Source organism: Furipterus horrens, unplaced genomic scaffold (genome assembly GCF_987537825.1).
Source record: "Furipterus horrens unplaced genomic scaffold, mFurHor1.1.pri manual_scaffold_10, whole genome shotgun sequence".
NCBI classification, from domain to species: Eukaryota; Metazoa; Chordata; class Mammalia; order Chiroptera; family Furipteridae; genus Furipterus; species Furipterus horrens.
Genome location: NW_028327180.1, coordinates 80,487,510 through 80,502,948, shown reverse-complemented (window position 1 = coordinate 80,502,948; position 15,439 = coordinate 80,487,510).

The following is a 15,439-nucleotide window of genomic DNA, read 5'->3' as shown; positions in this document are numbered from 1 at the left end:
CATGGGATTTTGTGAGTGTGGGGTAAAGTAAAATTACAACCATGTTTAAAAGTAAGAGCTCATACGTATGACAGGTGGGCTACTCTGCAGTATGTAAAGGCTTTTAGAGAAACAGAGATTAGCTGAGGTGATGCCCAGCAGCCAGACCTACGGATAAGAAGGGTTGGGTCAGTTGTTCTTAAACTCTAATGCAGAGAAACCATGTTGGTGTTTGTTAAAGGGCAAATTCCAGGCCCCCTACAGGGAACCCTGATTTAGAAGGTCTAGGGTGGGACCTCATTATCTGCATTCTTAACAGGCACCCTACGGTGATTCTGATGCAGGTGGTCAGTGGGCCATTCTTGGAGAAACAGCAGCTAAGAATCCCAGTTGGGGTATCCTGATGTAAACCAGTACGATTCCATCTCAGGTACACGGGCAACGTACGTGGGGAAAAGACTGGAAGAGGTGACAATAGGCCAGTGAGAAAGCAGCTGGCCTGCAGGACTGGGTGTAAGATCAAAGGAGTAAGGAGGATGGGAGCCAGGGGACACAGGTGTTGGGTACAAGACCTGCTTTCCCTGGCAGGCTGCCTAAGCTGTGTGTACGAGGTCCCCCTGAAGGCTCCCAACAGGGCGAGGTGCAGACAGAGGAGCAGGAAAACATCTCGAGTCCCAGCAGAACGTGGCCTCGCTCTGCTCGCTGACACACGGGCAGCTACAAACCCTGGTGGCGATGGACTCTTTGCCTCTGCAGTGATCTGGCCTGTTTCACACAACACTCACATCGCCCTCAGCGAGCTCTCTAGGGACACGATTTTCACTTTGTAGAGATTCATGCTGGGTTGTTACATCAGTCGAATTGCCTTAGCGCTGTATTGACATGCTGCGTAGGAACAGAGAGAGCGGGGTTGATCTCTTCATCAGGGTTCCTAAAAGCCCCATCTCAGCAAGAATTCAAGAATTCAGGTCAACCGAGTGTGGCTCAGATCCTTTATTAATTCTCTCTTGATGTATCACCAGTGAGGAGTCAAATCTTCCCACCTTCTGTCCAAACCCACTAACGTTTGGAGCAGAGAGAGAAGCCTTTAGTACAGATAAAGCAACCACACAGGAGGAGTCCTGGGGATAAAGGAAGCACAATCGGACGGTCAGGCCCACGGCATGGGCTCCTTCAGAGCAGGACTTGCAGCTGGACCTGCGAGCCAGGGCCGGACGTTGGACTTTTATGTTAGGCAATGACCCTAAAGAAGATGAGAACGGAGGTAAAACAAGGGGGAAATGTCTTCTGGCTTATTTCATAATCTTTGGCAATTGAGGGCATCTCACAATGCCAGTAAGCGACCCTGTTCAAAAGGGACTGGCACAGAAGAAAGAAAATACCGCATCAGTGAGGAACCACGCTGCTGGGGGCGGGGGCGGGGGCGTCAGGAAATTACAATGCCGTAGTCCTTCGCAGGGGTGGTTGGTGGTGGCTGTTGGGGGGGTGGGGGGGAGCCGCGGCCGCGGGTGGTGCGGAGGGAGGCCTTGCGGGCGGATCGGGCGCTCGGCGGCGAAGGTGGTGGGAGGCGGCGGGCGGGAGCGCGGGTCCGGCCGGCCCTGGCGATGGCGGACGCAGCGGCCTCCCCAGTGGGCAAGCGTCTGCTGCTTCTGTTCGCGGACACCGCGGCCTCGGCTTCGGCCTCGGTGCCCGCGGCGGCGGCGGCGGCGGCGGCGGCGTCGGCGGCAGCAACGGGAGGAGATCCGGGGCCTGTGCTGCGCACTCGGGCCTGGCGGGCCGGCACGGTGCGGGCCATGAGCGGGGCGGTGCCCCAGGACCTAGCGGTGAGTGACGGCCGAGGCGGGCACTCGAGGCCGGGGCTGCGGGGCCTGCGGGCGGCCTCCCCGGGGGCCTTTGTGAGGGGGCGGTGGGGTGGGGGTGACCCAGTTCCGCGCCCCCAGATCTCCTCAGCGCCCCCCACCGGATCCTCAGAACCCCGAGTTCTGGCCGGCATGGCTTCCGCGTCGGGGTGCGTGCCCCGGTTTCCCCCGGGGGGGTGGCCAGGACGCCAGAAGCTGCTGCCTCCACCCCGCACGCCCCGCCTCCTGAGCGACCCTTTTTCAGCTACCCTCCTCCCCCCGCAACACGGCTTCGGAGCTGGCTCTCGAACCCTGTGTCCCCGGGCTCCTCAGAGTTCAGCTGGTGCTGGTGCTGCTGCTGCTCTCTGCAAGACGCGGACCTGTAATCCCCAGCCTCTCTCTGGAGACTTGCGCCCTGTTCCCTTCCTCCCGCAGCCTCGAGTGGGGCGGGAATGTGGGCAGTTGTGAGCGGCACAGAGACTGCAGTGGGAGCTGTTCGGGGCTTTTTTTTAATCTGGCAGTTACTTCCTCCTCGTCTGAACCGGGCTCGGTCTGGCGGTCTCCAGAAAGGCCAGCTCTCGGGACTCTATCCGGCTCGGCTCTTTGCCCTTCTGGGTGACAGGAGCTGCAGTTGTGGCTGTTTTTGATAACTTTGAGGTCTGTTTTAGCAGCCGAATGGTGGTGCTTTTTTGCTCTCAGCTCGGCTACTCCCCCAGCCTTGGGAGAGGTTTTGTTTTGAAACTTTGTGTTGTATACCTTGGCCGCATTTTATTTAAAATGCCTTGGTGTATCTTGTGATTGAAGTTGTTCAGTAATAGAACTTAACTAGCTTTTGTGACCATGATGTGCTATTTTTGTTAATGTGGCGAAAAAAATACTGTCTTTGAGCTTTGGCAAGCCTCTTGAGTTCCTCATTCTGATAGCGGCCCCAGCTTCTCTGTTGAGATAAGACTATGAAAAATAAGAAGATTCTTTCGGAATGTGATAGATCAGCAGGAAAAAGGTAAATTTTCTTGGTGAACTTGCTTCTGCAGATTTTATTCGCTATAAAGGCGGACACAATTCGTGGGTTTCTGTTAGTTTTCTGTTGATCAGCTGTGTTAGGCACCTCCCCGCCTTGCCTCCGCCCCCATTTGTAAGCTCTCTGGGTTGACTTGGAGCCGGTTTAGGCTTTTCTTCTGCTGTTTGAGTTCATTTGCTTTGATCTTTCTCCATGCTACATTAAAAAAGGCTGCTTGGATATTTATGAGGCTTCAGTGAGGCAAATTTGTAAGAGTATCAGGAATATAAGGGTATAAGGATGATGATTAGGGAGATTTACATTTGAATTCCGCTGTGCTTTCTTTAGAAGATTGCTTTCTAGGTTGAGATAGGGGAGAGCTGTTCCTCTCAGATCCAGTAATTTACCCCCTTGAATGCAAAACATACTTGAGATCCACCATTGTTTGCAAACTTTGATCAAAGGCCTAGCTTTTCATTCTGAATTTTATATTGTACTTGTTTCCTCCATTACATGAATTAGTAATATGCTCTGCACCTGAAATGGCTACCCATGCACTTTGTTGTTTCCTGGGCTCCATACGGGCAGAGGTTTTTGAAGCTTACTGAGATGCTGAACACCTATTAAGCTAAATACTGAATACTTTTACTGTTGGGCCCATGGAATTCATTTCTCAAACCAAGTAAAAAGTTAGAGTGATTCTTGGATATTAAGGTCTTGCGTGGAGTGTATGCATATAGAAGCAAAGGCAGATTTGGGTTTTGAGAATAAACTATGCTTGTATGTATAGCAAGGGACATAGATGAGAAAACACCACAACAAAACCTAGAGCCTTTAGAAATTTTCACCAGTTTGCAAAATTGCTCCAGAATTATTGTTGTTGTGATGAGGTTCTGTTACTGACAATGACTAGTATAGGATCAGAATTGGCCGTTTGTTTCCATTTTTCATTAAAGAGCTTTCCTTTGGACCCTAGACATGTGGGTCTTTCCAGTTTGCACCACACACCGTAGTAAACACAACCGTCTTCCAATCAGAAGTGTTCTTCCTGTACTCAAGGGTGGAGTTTGCAAGCAGCTGGCCTGTGATTGGGCAGATCTTCATTCAGCTATGTTTAAGATGTTTTCAGGCATGCTTGGTTTTGAGTAATGCGTAGCAGGGCGCCCCCTGTTAAGGATGAGTAATTGAGGGTTGGATGAATGAGTTTCTGAAGTGATTGAAAATACCTTTCAATTTTAGGTTCCATTAATATTCTCTTTCTAAATACTATCTGATTCAGAAATCTTTCAAACTATAGTCCCGACCCATGTAATGAACACTTTTTTGGAAAACAGCACCAAAGCTATGTACTACCTTAAAATGAAATTTGAAGAAAAGGAAAGTCAGGATCCTGTTGATTGGAAGTTTTGTTGATAAGGGTCTATAGGTGAGCATCGTCATCATCAAAGCCATGCTGACAACTACTAAGATTTTTAGATTAAGTAGGAAAACAGCCCTACCCCCCTCCATGGTAGAGTAGCTTTATTTATATTTCAAAATAAGCCTGTTATTTTTTTTTAAAGTTTGTTGCAGAATTAGTCTAATTGATTTATATATATTTATTTTGAACTTTTCTGACTTAGTGTCCTCTTTATGTTTCTAAATCATTATTGGTCCATATAAGTTGTATAGACTGTGGGACCTTCACAGATGTTGGTATGGTTGATTTTTTAAAAAAAGACCAAAAAGAAGTGGGTTTTTCTTTTATTGTTACAAAAGCAAAACTTACATTTTGCAAAATGCCAAACAACCAAAAGTATAGCAGGAAAAGCCAGCAATATTCATTCTTAACTAGCTCCCCCTTACCAAAGAAGGCTTGGCTCATCTTTCTTTTTCTTTTTCAAGCAAATGGCATACTGCACAGTATCTATAGCCTGCTTATGTTCTTTTTGCCACTTAACATTACATCATGGGCATCAGTACCTGTAGATCTTATTCATCTTTTTAGGTACTTACATTATATTCCATAACATGGCTGTACCAAAATTTATTCAATTCTTCCCCTGTTTGATGGACATTCAAGTTATTTAAAATATTTGGCACTACACAGAGTGCTGTGATTAATATACTTGTACATATCTCTATGTAATCATGGTTTTTTGTTTCTGTAGTTCAGCCATCCAGGAGTGGGATTGTCGAGTTAGGAATATACGAGCCATATGTATCTATTTTTTATTTTTTTAGGTAATGCCTGGCTATTTTCCAGTAAGATTATAGTATTTGATACTCCCACCAGCAGAGTATGCATGCAATGCTTGTGTCCCCTAGTCTGGTATCACTGGTGTCTTTGGCTTTGTCATTTTTGACAATCTGATGGGTGAAAAATAATATCTAGCATTTTTATGACCACTAGCGTTTTTCTGTGTTTATTGGCCTTTTACATTTATTTTATGAGTTATTTATACCTGTCTTTTGCCCATTTGAAAAAATGAGTTGTCTTATCACTCTGTACAACTTCTGTGCATATTAGCTATATTAACACCTTTGCCTGTGAAGTTTGTTGCAATTATTTTATTTGTCTTTTGACTTTGTGCATGGGTTGCTTTGCCATACAGAAAAATACAATTTTTATGTCATCATTCTTAATGGCTTCTGGGTTTACTTGCTTGCCCCATCTTGAGCCTATATAAATGTTCTTCAAAATTTCTTTCTAATATTTTCATGTATTTATTTTTACCTTTAACCAGTTGTGACAGCACCAACTTTGTTAAATAAACTGCTGTATGGTAGAATTAAATGATGCTTTTGGTAGCATTGATTTGTTTTGAATGTGTATCTTAGCTATCTCAGCTATCCAGAACTTGCAAGAAGAGTAAAAGTATATCTGACTTATTTTTTATCCCTTAATCTTTCATCTTTATCTGGGAGAAAAGTGGACTCTAAAATACTTCTTTCCTTTGATTCAAGATAATGTAATAATTGTAGCAGTGTTGAGCTAGTACCATGTTTCTTTCTATCTGGGGATCTTCCAAGAGGCGTGAAAGCGCATCTGCCTTATTTATTTATTTATTTATGCATGCATGCCTCATCCTCCAGCCTTTCCTCTTTGTCTCAGGTTAGGTGGCCTTTAAAATAAATACCTCCCTACTTTGTTTCTAGTTACCTGATAACTATCAGAGAAGGAAAACTCTGACTCCAAAAAACCTCCGCTGCCTTGCGGCATACCTCTTCAGGGGAAAGGCTAAGGGAGTAAACCCCGACAGAAAATCCGGAGCCGGAGTCCCTAAGGCGGTTTGACGTTGTAGTCAACACCGGCAACTCCTGCGGCGCACCTGAAGCCAAGCTGTATTGACTCCGTCTTTCCCTTGGACCCTTCAGCTGCGAAGAGAGGGGGGGTCTGCTGCATGGGCAACAGCAGACCCTCCATATCACCCTGCCCAGGCTCTGTAGCTTCAGCGTCATCGCAAGATGTCGATTCAACACGGGAGGAGACAGATACCGTGTCACTCCCGAGTCGGACTGCACAGCCATTCTCGGCGGTGCAGATAGACTCTTAAGAAGCTACACCATCGTCTCTCAAGACGGACGGCTGCCGACGAGTCCTTCGCAGTGGTAGTTGCAAACAGTCAATCACAGCTCCGAGGTGGGGTGTTCTCAGAAGAGGCACAGGAATCTTATTCTGGGAGAGGGGTGATGAATTAAGGAAGAGACTTCGTTAAATGAAAAACAAAGAGACCCTTTCACTTTGTGGATAAGAAAAGCTGTTTTCAGCTAATCTATACTTACTGAGCATGCAGAGGTTATTTTTCTTCTCTCTGAATTGTAGCAGCATTTCCCACATGAATTTTGTCTAATATTTACCCTTCGGGATACTCCATAGGAAACGAGTTTCATGGTCGAAATTTTGAAGGAACGCTGCCTACTACGTGATCTTTGTAGGCATATGCAGAAGGCTATTCAACCAGGGAAAGAGGAAATATAAAATATTTATACATTTGTTTATATTTAAAAAGATGGAATGATAAAACATTTTGAATGGTTATAAGGAAGGGAGGGAACAGGGTTGAGGAAACATAGGTAGAAATTAGATTTCTTTGAACACACCTTATTTTGTATATTTAACTTTGGAATAATGTAGATGTTATGGAGAATTCTAAAACAAAGCTAAATGAATTTAAAAAGCAATCACTGAAAATTGAAGCACACGAACCTGTTCCTAGGTGGGACATGGTTCTAAAAAGAAACGATTCCAATTGACTTAAGAGAGAATAACTTGAATATATATTTCTTGTGGGGGATATATTCTAAATATTAAACCAACCCAACCCAAACCATCATCCAAACAAGATGACCCTCAAGACATGAAAGTGTTCTCAGTAATCACATTGTTGATGGCAGTGTTGATACAGTCATTTGGAGATTTTTGGGTGTGTTATTAGAGGAAAAGTATTTGTGCAAGTGATGTTGAGACTTGAGATTATTGGCATGATTGAAAGGAAATACAAATGTAAAATTGATGAAGTTATGCAAAAACCCTATAGTCCTGAATTTGAATAAAAAATATCAGTATGAACTCATGAGTATCTTATCCTCAACAAAACAGAATGTATTTTCTTAGCTCCATCCACCAAAAATGCCTAGAAACGATGACCAACCCAGTAGCAGTAAGCAACCCTGCAATCTAGATTTTGTTTTCTAAATATCACTTATAACTAAAAGGAACCAAGACTCTAAAGAAGTGGCTGCTTCCAGGTCTGGGGCATAAATAAGCCTGGAACTTTTTGTCATACCAGAAAGAAAAGAAGCCATTAAATACTACTAAAATGGTGTCCAAGGACTGAAACACCAACCTGAATAAGTTCTCACTGGCCAAAGACGAGGCAATTGACAATTTCAGCATCAATAGGAATAGTAACTACAACATTTAAACCTATAGGCTCATAATGGTAGCAAAAAGGAAACACCTTCATTGGATATCTTTGGAGGGTTTCAAGGAAATATCTTGTTATTTTGAAAACAAGTAAATTAAAGGAAAATACAGAAGTCTTGTTTGGTTTTTTTTTGTTAGATCAGAATCTCAGAGTAATGAAATAGTAGAATAAAGGAAAAATTCTCTTGAAAGGAATTTTACTGATCAATGAAGTAGCAGTGAACTTGATATCATCAGGCAATCACTGTCAGTGAGCCATGTCGTGACAGAAAGAGACCATCAGACATTACATACCTCCTGATGAAGTTGTCCTGCCAAGAAAGAAAAAAAAAAAATCATGTACATCTGATCAAGACTCTAGATCTTATTATTGATTTGTAAGAAATATATGTGGTAAAAGAACATGTTAGTGATATCACAGAGCTATAATCACCAAAGCCTAGACTGTGGTAAACTTTACAGGACAAATGAGACCCTGTAAATACCCTTCAAAAAATATTTTAAGGGAGGGAAAAATAAAAAGAGATGGAGACTAAACTGTAGGTTGCAATTGGAATATGTGTGTCTTATTTTTATTCTGATTGAAATAAACTATAAACAAGATTATGACATAATTATGGAAAAGTAACACTGATTAGATTTGATGATATTAAGGATTTATTAAAATGTTTAGGTTTGCTATTAAAGAAAAGAGTTCTTTTTAAAAAGAAATTACATCGATTGATTTTTAGAAAGACGAGAAGAAACATCAATTTGTTGTTCCACTTATTATGCATTCATTGGTTGCTTCTTGTATGTTCCCTGACTGGGGATCAAACCTGCAACCTTGGTGTATCAGGATGACATTCTAACCAACTGAGCTATCTGCCCAGGGCAAGAAAAAAGTTCTGTGTTAATTTCTTTATTTTACTATTAAAGAAAAAAGTGCTTATCTTTTATTTTTTAAAAATAGTTTATTTATTTTCAGAGAAAGGGGAGGGACATAAAGAGGGAGAGAAACATTGATGTGTGAGAGAAACATGTACCAGTTGCCTCTAGTACGCACCCTCTTCCAGAGACCTTTCACTTTGCGGGATGACCCAACCAACTGAGCCACCCTGGTCAGGGCAAGAGTGCTTGTGTTTTAGAGCAGAGGTTGCCAAGCTCAGGATTATGGGAATAGTGCAGTGAACCACTTCTGAGCCAGACCCATGGCTGCCAGACCACTTGGCAGGACCAGGAGCTGGTAGTAGGTATAGCCACAGTAGGTTCTGAGCCTCCTGCTCCCTAAGCCCAGCCTTTCTGTCCTGTTACTCTGTCCAGGGTCATCAAATCATTCTTCTAGGCTTTGACCACAGGGCTAGAAATGGGCTACAGAGGAGCAAGAAGTGAGGAGAGGGCAGAGAGAACAGCAAAGTGGGGGGTTTTGGGTGCTCAGTTCCTATTTTACCAAATCCTGGAATTTTATGTAAGATTTTCTTCTGTACCAAAGGCCTTTAAAAGAAGTGGCAACATTATCATTTTTGTTCCCATAATGCCGAGTATAACACCCTGTAAAAAGAAAAAAGTCCTATTACAGTCAGCCCGTGGGCTCAGAAATTCAGACAACTTCAGTGAGAGGAGGAAGAGGTGTCCTGCTGTGCTAACTCCCCTTCCGTCTCTGGCCTGTGCTTCAGGCCTTCTGGCCCAGGAACAGTACGTCTTCTCTAAGGGGACGAAGGAGCCTTCCTGAGTATTGGACACCTGGTCCGAGAGGTTGAATTTTCCTGAGGACGGCAGTGGTTGGCATGTCCCCCAAGGCAGCACAAACTTTCTCAGCGACAGGAAAACATAAGATGAATCAGTACTAGGCCAGGGAGAGGAGACCCCCTGCCTTCATTCTCTGGTCTTTGAGGCCTGAGGCCACAGTTCACTCAGGGACAGCTATTCGGTTTGGCAGAATTGTTTCAGATCTTGGCTTACCACTTTTTTGGTGGTGCTTAAATTCTAAAGGACCTAGAGTAATCAACAAAAAAGTGCCTAGAATAATCTAGAAGTCTAAAGTATCTAGAACATCTGGGTTGAAAAATTCTAACAAAAGTGATTGTATAGATAGGCATGATGTTTCAGTTCTGTAAGTTTCTAAATTTCATCTTGGCTCGTTGTGAAGTTCATAAAATGCCTTTGTACCAGCTCCTTGGAGGCAAGTAGCTTCTTGTTTTCTTAACACGTGGTTTCAGGCAGAGTGTGAGTGGGGAGCCTCCCCTCTTCTTACTCAGAGAAGACCCGGGCACCCATGACGGGTGGAAGTGCAGCGATTGAACCTAGAGCAGCTGAATAATGAAAACCCGTGAAAAAGAAACGTGCTCCGAGAAACAAGCCCTTCCATCGAAGCCCACTCTATCATATTTTCCTGCTGGCCTTTCTAAATTATGATGGCAATCCCTTTTAATTTCCTATTACAGGTTATTTATTTTTTGCCCTTGGAACATGCAGTGTAAGTTTTTAGTGCATACACAAGGGGAAAGAAGACCATTTTAGACGCCCAGCTGATGCCAGCGCAGCATCTTCAATTGTCCTTGGATATAAGCTTTTGTAAAAGTTGATCAGTTGAAAGGCTGACTGTATAGTGAGAACAGTTTTGATTAGAGCCCCCATATAAACCTTGACTACAAGGAAAGGTTTGGCTGCCACTATTTTTAGGTTAAAAATATTGGGGAAAAATAGGGCACCATCCACCACAGATTGTGGAAACAGATTCACACCATTTTCAGTTATAGCCAAATGAATCAGCCCACTTCTCCCCATATTCCTGAATGTCCAGCACCTGCCATTGCTAATATAAACATTGTTGGGTAGATGAGGGAACAGAACAGCAATCAGAACTGAGGAAGAGCCCTGGCTGGAGTGGCTCAGTGGATTGAGTGCCAGCCTGTGAACCAAAGGGTTGCCGTTTCAATTCCCAGTCAGGGCTCATGTCTGGGTTGCGGGCCAGGTCCCCAGTTGGGGGCACACAAGAGGCAACCACACATTGATGTTTCTCTCCCTCTCTTTCTGTCTCTCTTCCCCTCTCTCTGAAAATAAATAAAATTTTAAAATTAAAAAAAAAAAGAACTGAGGAGGAGCTCAGAATAGGGTTGTCTGCTTGCTGGAACTCACAAGATAGAACCCATCTACTTGGCCCAACCCATGGAAGTTTCCTTTGGGAACAAGAAAATTGCAGAGAAGGGCTAAAGTAGCCAAGGGGCTGCTTCCTCAGGACACTCCCAAGGCTGGAGCTGAGAGGACATTAAGTGACAGTAGTCTGCACAATGGATGAAGACACTGGCTCACATAAGCTGGCAAATCCAGTTTGCCCACTCAGTAAATGTGGATTCCAGAAATCTGACCATCTTGTCAAAGAAGGCTGAAACTTTTTTCCCCTCCCAACCAGCATGAAGAGCAACAATTTAAATTCCTGGCATGTCTATGAAAAGACAGAGATCTCAGAGCTGGAGGCCTTGGATCTGAATGCTGGCTGTATGATCTTTCACTGACTTTGAACTTCTATTTCTCATTTGCCAAACAGGCATGCATCGGAGTGATGGCCCTGCCTCTGAGAATCGTGGGACTGGGCACACACTTTCCTCTCACGTCTCTTCCCGAGGCACTGTTTTTAATCTGTTTTCAGCTTTTGCTACAAATATTGTCATTACCATGCAGTTTAGTTCTTTACTTACATCTTTGTATCTATTTTTATTTTGCCTTGAGCTAGTGTAGAAGGCTCTTGAGAGAAAGGCTCGCATGTTAAGACTCTCCATTTCTGCGTGGTGCTGGGTACATGGCGCACAGAGCTGGGTACATGCAGAGGAGGTGAGAAAATGCTTGGTGATGAAGGGGAAGACCTTCATCTTCCTCACCTGTAACTACCCATTAGTGACCTCAAAAGTCCAGTGACTACTCCTCAGGGCTCTGAGACGACACAGACTCTTGGTGTGTCCACGAGCATCGCTGAGAAAGCATACATGTGAACCATGTGATAGGACGTTCTCTCTGAGCTCCTAGATTGTGTTTTTAATTAGTTAAAAGTTTATAGGCTTTTTCATAACAAGACAATGCAAGTTGGGTCTAGAGCAGTAATTTAAACGGGGCTACAACTGTGACGTGTGAATTACAAAAGGTGAGATTTCTGTATGGATGCAGTTTCCCAGGGGTTGGAAGCCAGCCCAGGCTGCCTGGCTGCTGCCAAGAGCCCTGGCTATACCCATCCTGCTGGGAGAGGCGGTGGGGCAGGCCCTGGGAGCTGCCAGGACGCCCGCCGCAACCTCACCCCCACCTGCAAGGGATGAGGAGTAGAAGCAACAGCTGCGACAACAGAGAGCCAACCTGAAGCTCAGACGTTTGTGGGGCAGCAGTGTGGTCCCAGCACTACGCTGAGGAGTGGGCACTCACAAGGAACGAGACACTGCCTGGAAGATTCTGAATCACTGAACGGGTCCAGGTCAGCCGAGAGATCAGGGAGATGTTTGTCCATGTCGCACACGCACATCAATTAATCAATCGGCACAGTAGGAAGCAATTGGTGGCACTGACCCTGGGGTTGGGAAGGGGAGTGCCGGGAGTTCCAGGATAGCAGGACTGATGTGGCTCTCCTTCAGGATGACTTTGCCACGGGCCAACGCACACAAAAGAGCTGCCTTGAAGGTAGGCAGTTAACTGGGAGCTCAGCACTTTTTTGTACTTTCCTAAAGCAAAGTAACGCAAAGCATCATTGACCCATTAGCTTCTACCAGTTGTACTTTCCAGAATGGCTCTGTGGGGATCCTCCCCCGCAGCCGTCCCTGCCACCTGCTATGCAGAAGTCCAATCTCAGAGTTAAGGGACCATTAAGTTCATCCATGTAAACTCCCCTCTGACACTGGCATCATCACCATCACCACTTCTTGGCTAAATTGTTGATACGGTCCCTCACACCCTTCTGCTTACATGGAATTAAGTCACATGGCCACACGTCACCACTAGAAAGTAGACAAAGGCGATCTTTTATTCTGGGCACAGCACGCTAAGCCAGCACTGGGATTTTGTTCCTAAGAAGAAGCGATTGGAGGGTTAGCTGAGCGCCAGGTGCTCCCTCCCCCGCCCCTTTGCTATGTGCCTGGGTCTCCCGGAGGAGCTCAGGTCTTCCTCTGGGACTCTGAGTGCCATTCAGTCTGTTCTGTCAGCTCGAGATGTTGCTTACAAACAAGAAGACAAATGTCTGCCCTTGTCAAACCAGTCACGCTGGGGAAGGATCAGGAAGAGCATAAACCAAATGTGCCTTCAGAAAAGGGGAGAGTGGGAAACCAGAGGTCCCTGCTTAGCCTCTCAGGCAGCCCTCCCTGCCTCTACTCCCGGGCACCCCCTCAGCCCCCGGGGGCTCTTTGTAGTTGGTCCCCTTTCTTCTGTGGCCCAAGGCTCTGCTCTGGGGTTTGAACTTGCACAAGCTGTTTCCAGGCAGGTGATGATTTCTTTAAAATGACCTTTCTCTGAAAAAAACCTAGTAGCATTTCAGTTGACCTTCCGATGAATTCTATTTTTGAATAATCAAAGATCTTGTCCATACAGTACAGTTTTTAAGCCTGAAGACTTGTCTTATCTCTTACTTTTCGCTCTGCCCTGCAACTTCAAGTCCCGGGTTGGAGGCCACCTGAAGCAGTGGACGTTGGTGTAAAGGTCACTGTCCTTGCCAGCGGGCTCACTACCCTTATGCGACGGTCACAACCTCGGGTCCTCTGAGTGGCTGTTTCCCAGCTACCACCTGTCATACTTCTGTTGGGGGTGCAAAAGCAGGGGCTGCAGGCAGACGGTCTCCCCTCTCCCCTGGAGCTTTGCTGTCTGTCTTCTTACCTTCTCTGCCTGAGGCTGGAGCCCTCTGTGCTAAGCTCAGTCTCTCTCTCTCTCTCTCTCTCTCTCTCTCTCTCTCTCTCTCTCAGCAGGACTGGCTACATAAATTACTGGACCCAGTGCAAAGTGAAAATGCAGGGCTCCTTGTTCAAACATTAAGAATTCCAAGGTGGGGACAGCGAAGCAGGGTGCTGGTCATCCGGTGCCCTGTGTGGACCAGGTGTCCTGTGTGGACCGGGTGTCTTGCATGCACTGTGCACCTGTGCTGCCGGGGACGGAGGCTCCAGGAGAAGGTGGGTCCGCTGCTGCTTCACACTGAGGAGGTGACTCAGCAGGTATCATGTGAGCCTTAAAACAGCTGCTGCCCCTGCCTCCCTCCAAAGCACCCAGGGATCTCTCTGGGGGCCCACCCTAAGGGACACCTGCAGGGAAGGCATTCTGGCAAATGCAGTCTGGCCTTGGCCCGTTGCAAAGCCCACATTGTGGTCGATATCCTGAAGTCGTCCCCCTGCGCCCAGCCCTTCTACTCCCAGAACTCAGCCTGGGGTCCTTGTCCAAGGAGCCACAGGTGACAGCTTTCCCCAGTCTCTGCCCCTGCACAGCAAGGCTCACCCTCTTTTCAGCTTGCAGGCTGTGTCCTTGTCACGTGCCATCCGACCCTTTCCGATAATAATCGCTGCATTTTAGGTTCTGTTCCCTGTGGCGTGCCACTGCCGGGTATCCCCGTTATTGAACAGGTTGGGTCAAATTGAATGTGACCTCAAACTCAAAATAGCAGTGGTTTAAACAAGATTAAAGTTTGTGTCTCTGTCACACAGAGAATCTAGAGGCGCACTCCAGGCTGACAAGTGGCTCTAAGGTCATCAGGGACCCAGGCTCCCAAGACTCCTCTTGTCATTCTGTCTGTCATTCTAGCCTGGGTCTTCGTGGTATGTGATGGCTACTGAGCATAAGATGCTGCCCCCTTGTTGCAACAGCATCCCCAGACGTCCCAGACAGCACTCTACTTCCGTCTCATTGCCTGGGATTTAGCCACTTGGCCCCTGTGGCTGCAAGCGGGCTGGGCAATGTCTCTTATTCTGGGTGGCATGTGCTGAGTCACATAATGGGATTCTATTACCAAAGAAGAGAGTAAATATTGAGAGTCAACTAACTCACAGTCTAGGGAGGGAGACCTTAGCACCCCTGCCCCTGTCACAGGCTTGGCTTACTCTTGGCAGAAGGACCAGGCTCCTGGGCCCCGGTCTGTGCATTACCTCAGTCTGAGATTCTTTCCCCGCTCTCCACCTCCAGGATCAGATCCCTTGGATGTAAATTTCAGCTTGAAGTCATGTGGGTCTGTGAAGTGTTGCAGAAAGAGCTGCCCCTAGAATAACAAAAGCTTTGTTGCAGACAAATAGAAGCTGCTGAGGGGGGATGAGGAAAACAGGTGGGCCAATAGACTTCAGGCATTTTCAGCAATGGGAGTGTTTCTTCCATTCTATTCTGCACACAAACTCCAGTATGAGGAAGGGGTCAAAGGGGACCTGCTTCTATTAAACATGGGGGCTGGGCAGGCCTGGAGCTCAGCCATGCTCCTTCTCAACCCCAGGGCAGCTCTCCTGGCACCTGCCCAGAACTCCTGGACTCTGGTGCCTTGTTCAGATGAGCTATTTTAGTCCATCCCTGGTTTTGCTGATGGAACCCGTAGGCTCAGGGAGGTTGTTACCTGGGCAGGGCTGGAGGCAGGCTTGTTTTGTCCTTGCTGGTGTGGAACTTAATGGGGCTCACTGGGGGTGGAGATCTGAGACAAAAGAAGCTCTAATGGTCTGCAGATGCAGAGGCTGCCGGGACAAGGCTACACCTGACCTAGACTGCTCTGTGTTACAGGGGCTGTCGTTCTTTATCAGATGG